This window comes from Canis lupus, chromosome 10 (assembly GCF_048164855.1).
Source record: "Canis lupus baileyi chromosome 10, mCanLup2.hap1, whole genome shotgun sequence".
NCBI classification, from domain to species: domain Eukaryota; kingdom Metazoa; phylum Chordata; class Mammalia; order Carnivora; family Canidae; genus Canis; species Canis lupus.
Window position 1 is genome coordinate 53,042,766 of NC_132847.1, and position 5,358 is coordinate 53,048,123.

A 5,358-nucleotide genomic window follows, 5' to 3' on the forward strand; every position below is an offset into this window, starting at 1 on the left:
GGCTCCAAACTCTTTTGAGTGCACAGTAAATTGGTTTTGTTCCCTTATCATACCCTGGTCAGGAACATGTCAGCCTCTGTCTCAGGTACTCAGACGTCCATCTACATGCTCCCACTCCCTGATTCTCTCCCTGCCAGCCCTTGGGAGTGGGGGACAAGCCCCTCTTCATGGCCTACTGTGATCTCTATTCCAAAAGTCACTCATTCCACGCAGCTGGCAGGCAGTGGAGGCAAGCTTTGGGCAAGAGAGTTACAGCAGCCTCGCAGATGAATTCTCCAGAAAGATCTTGCCAATTACTAACAGGGAGCCAAGGAGGGGGGATTCTATCATTTTCTTTTGATATCCTGTCATATTAGCTACCTGCTTTGATAAACACAAAGTACTTCCTCAAGGTTGGAGCACTGTGGCACTCCTCTAAAACCCTCCCCTGCAGACTGTGGGCCTTTACAGGAGTCATCAGTGAATTCTGCCTGTGGGATTCCTGGCCATTCCTTCTTGTCACTACTATCCTCCTCACGTCCACATTGCTCCTCTGGGCCCAAGGACACCAATGGAAAGCCATGATAGAATTCAAGCCTGACCTTTACGTAGCTTACCTTTCTTCTCTGCTCAAGCCCCTTTATCCACAGTCCAGCGTAGGCTGAGAGGAGTTGTGTGGAAGGCTGACCCAGCTTAAGTGTGGGTTAGAGCTCCTTCTCTAGTTGGGAAGGACATTTTAGCCTCCCCTCATGCCTTCCCTTAACACAGCACAGTGGAGAGAAGGAGACAGACAGTTCTTTGCTTAGAGATATAGGATGTATTTTGGGTGGCACTCTGCCCCACCTGTACATTAATGAAAATGACAGTAGCAGCCCTCTTCAAGGGACACAGATGTTGGGGAGCCTACAAAGTCTTTTGATTGTATTGAGTCTTCTTGAACAGACCGTTTCCCTCTGGGGTGAGAGTTGAGACCTAGGGTGCATTCTCTGGTTGGGTAACACAAGCCACTTGAGGACAGTGCTGAGGGCAGTGGCGGGGGTGGTCCAGGACTGAGGCAGAATGGAGTTGGTGAGAATGGGAGTGGTGCCGGAGCTTACTGTCTGGGGAATGGGGTCCATCCAAGAAAGCCAGGTCCAACTGCTTCTCAGTGGGGGAAGATTGGGCCTTGGAGTCCCCTCTTGTCTTCTCAGTGTTGATTTGCTCCACCGGACTTTTGGCTGGAGCCAGGCTCTTTTGTACACTTTCTTTTCTGGGGTTGGCCACCTTCCCAGCTATAGAGAACATGGATTCCTTATGCCCTTTGCCTTTCATCTTGGAGTTAAAACAGTACAGGAAGGGTTTCATCCTACTTCTCAAGCCTGCTTCTGGAAGGCTGGGCCTCTTGTGAGTATGGACTGGCATCTCCTGTCCCTGCAAAACCTGACCTTTCAAAGTTTGGCCCTGCAAAGGCTTAGCCTGAATGAGTTGGCCCAGGAAAGGCTGGCCCTGTGATGCCTGGGGCACCATAGGCTGGACATTCTTAGGAATCCTTGCTGGCTTGAGGATGACATTGAGCTTGGTTTGACTGTCGTGCAGGTCATTCTTCTCAGAAACTTTAACCCCAGGGATTCCTGGAGATGGCTCTGGAAGCTTAATCTGAGGGTGATGCCGGGTATTGTGTTCAAAGGGAGCAGCAAGATGAAAATTATGGCTCTTTCGCTGGGGGGTGCGGGGTGCCCTATTCAGAAGTATCCCTTTTGGCCTCTGGGCTTCATCGGGGTCGCTTATTTCTCTTGTAAAGGAGCATGCAAACCCTGCATCCCCTTCCCCATGGTCTCCTGCCAATTTGGGTTTCCCTGGGTCCTCTCTCTTTTCTGCCAGCATGGGGACCTGGGCGGAGTCCTTGCTCTTGCCAGGGCTTTGGGGCTCAGGGCTCCAGGGCTCCTCCAGGCTGGGGCTGTTCGCACTGGCTTCCAGGTGAACACAGAGCACCTGGGCCTCCTTCACGTCTCCGCTGGGCGGTGAGATCTTGGAGGCCCAGTGGGCAGAGCCATGAGGTACTGCTCTTGAACTAGGCTGCTTCTGGTTCTGCTGCACTACCTTTAACTCAATGGCCAGCTGTTCTTTCAGGTGAAGCCATTCTGGATCTGGGGCACGAGGAGCATCTGGTGGGATGGGGAGATCCTGGAGCAGTGTTTTTCCTTGATTGTTTAGACTCCTGAGAGACTCCTGTGTGGATGTGTTGTCTGGGGTTGCCCCAGTTTGTTCTCTGGACTCCCTTGCCTTTATGGGAATTCCCAGTTGTATCTCTAGGATCTTCTTTCTTAGATGGAAATTTAGTTTGGCTAAGATGGGTTTTTTGAGTGTGTAAAGCTCAGAGGCCTCTGCCTGGCTTTCTAGAGGCACCTCCTCGATCATTTGTTCCACCTGTTCTTCCACCTGGCGCTCCTCTGCAGTGTCTGCACAAGTCTTGTTGGCATCTTGAAAGCATGGCCCAGGACTCAGGCACTGCTCTTCAGATGAGATCATCTGAGTCAGAGGTTCAGTAGGGAATTCGCCAGGTCCAGGCACCATTCCTGTGATTACAGCTTGGGTAGAGATTGCCGGTGCCATGGCCCTAGAGAGAGCCACATAATAAAGAGCAGGCAGCCCTGACAAGAAGGCAAGGTACTTGTGCCTCAGAGTCGTCTCCAGTTTCTCAATGGCTCCCTCGGACAGGGCTTGGGGCAGCTTAATGTGTTCAGTGACAGGGTCTGGTGGGGCTTGTTGCTGTTGATCAAGGGCCGTTGGTATCCAGGCCCCAGCTTTCTGTTGTAGGGCAGGGTCAGTTGTGGCCTGTAGCTCCAAGGGCTTGCTTTCTGGGATGCAGGTGAAGGGAGCCACTTGCAGGCCCCCAGGAATTATGCACTGCCAAGAGCTACATACACAAGCAGGGACCTTGCCCTGGTGAATCTGCCCACATTTGGAGTTGATGTGGCTCTGCAATATTGCCTTAGCCTGGTCAAACAAGTGTGGCATGGGGACTGGTACTTGGTCTGTGACTGGAGAGAATGGGTCACCGGCCCCAGGTGCCTCTAGGGCTGTAGGTTGGGGACATGCACATTGGCTAGGGCTGTGCTGCTCCAGGACAGAGTTGACTGTCAGTGGGGGACAGGAGCAGTTGGATGGACTCCTGGATCTTCTGGGGCAGGCCCCAGCGATGGTGAATCAACTGCCGCTGGAGTTAGAATTTCTAGACTACTTTGCATCTAAAGATGGACATATGAATGAGGTCTGACTAATAAGATATTTGAGGAAATTTGCCAGGGGTCTTTTGAGGAAGAATTTGTGTTCCAATTAAAGAGACAGGAAGTGAGAACTTGCTTCTAGCTCTCCAACCCATGAATAAGAATAAGAAGTGCAAATGTAATGTTTACATATATATATATATTTTATACATATATATTTTTTTAATTTAAAGTTTTTTATTGATTTATTTGAGAGAGAGAGAGAGAGAGAGAGCTCGCGAGCACAGGCTCCCCACTGAGCAGGAGCCCAATGTGGGGCTTGATCCCAGTACTCTGAGATCTTGACCTGAACAAAAGACAGATGCTTAACCAACTGAGTCACCTAGGTGTCCCTGTGATGTTTATATCTAGTGCTGCCCTCTTGTGATCCTCAGTTGACACATCTAGGATAAAATATCAGCATTTGAGGATGATGGAGAAGAATGGACAATGGTTGGATGGTTGATGGCATCCATAAACTCTCAAAGGAACCCTGGAATCTCCTGGGCTGGACTATATTTTCTGAGCCAGAGCACTTACATTTTTTTCCAACTACCTTTCATTGTCATGTACTGTAGTTCTGGGTATTCTTAGTTTCACCTAAGATGCAGTCTTTCTTTTCTTTCTTTCTTTCTTTCTTTCTTTCTTTCTTTCTTTCTTTCTTTCTTTCTTTCTTTCTTTCTTTCTTCTTTCTTTCTTCTTTCTTTTCTTTTCCTTCTAGATTTTATATATTTATTCATGAGAGACACAGAGAGAGGCAGAGACATAGACAGAGGGAGAAGCAGACTCCCCACAAGGAGCCCGATGTGGGACTCAATCCCAGAACTCCTCACAGGGAGCCTGATGCAGGACTCAGTCCCTGGTTTGGGATCACATCCTGAGCTGAAAGAGACAGTCAACCACTGAGCCACCCAGGAGCCCCAAGATACAGTTTTCAACTCTGTTTTCCTTGTTTTGAGGTGATTTTCTAGAAGAAAATCTTTCTCAGAATGAAAAAAAAAGTTTGATTATGGAATGCATTAGGAAAGATGTGGAGAAAAAGCTTTATTACAGACTTCTGGTTGGAGCATAAGAAAGAACACTTCTGGAGTGTAATTAGGGATAGGAAATGTAAAATGCGCATAGCCCTTGACCTAAAATTTCCTATTCTACGGATTTATCTAATAGTTAAACCCACAAAGACTTATGTGCAAAGATGTTTACTGCATCATTATTTGTAATAGTAAAAGAACATGAAAACAATGTAACCATGAGGCTGGTTAATTAAATTACGATTTAGCCACATAATGGAACATTATGCAACCATTAAAAGGTTGAGATCAATATCTATGCTCTTGCATATAAGTGAAATAAGTGTATAAATTGTCCTCTCATTTTTGTAAAAAAAAGTATGAGGAACACACAAATATATATATATAAATTTCATATATGGTGGAATTGTTTTTTTTTTAAGATTTGTTTATTTATTTATTCATGATAGACACACACAGAGAGAGAGAGGCAGAGACACAGGAGGAGGGAGAAGCAGGCTCCATGCCAGGAGCCTGATGCGGGACTTGATCCCAGGACTCCGGGATCACGCCCTGGGCCAAAGGCAGGTGCTAAACTGCTGAGCCACCAGGGATCCCATATGGTGGAATTGTTAAGGACCATCTTGGGAGGCTGGGTACCAGACAGGCAGATGAAATCTCTCTGTTCTCCAATAGATTGTTACAGGGTACACTGTTTCTGTATTCCCTGTCCAGAGATGTCCTGCATGGCTAAGTGACCGTTGGGCCGGCTCTGTAATGTACCACCTTATATTTGCTTTTCATCTTTTCCTATCTTTCAATTTAATAAATATAGAAGAAAATCTCACCTGGACAAAAGTAGATGAAAGTCCCCAAAACACTTGCCCTACAGGGATGCCTGGGTGACTCAGTGGTTAAGTGTCTGCCTTCAGCTCAGGGCATAATCCCAGAGTCCCAGAATTGAGTTCTGCATCGGGCTCCCTGCATGGATCTTGCTTCTACCTCTGCCTATGTCTCTGCCTCTCTCTCTCTGTGTCTCTCATGAATAAATAAATAAAATCCTTAAAAAAAAAAACCCAAAACAACTGCCCACAAATCCAGAATCAGAACAACAAACTTGGGAG

General features: G+C 47.3%; 1 pseudogene; it reads right to left on the reverse strand.

The window, feature by feature from the left end:
• Positions 1-798: 798 nt before the first annotated feature.
• Positions 799-3,184, reverse strand: LOC140641618 (protein SPATA31F1-like; annotated as a pseudogene).
• Between the last annotated feature and the right edge of the window lie 2,174 nt (positions 3,185-5,358).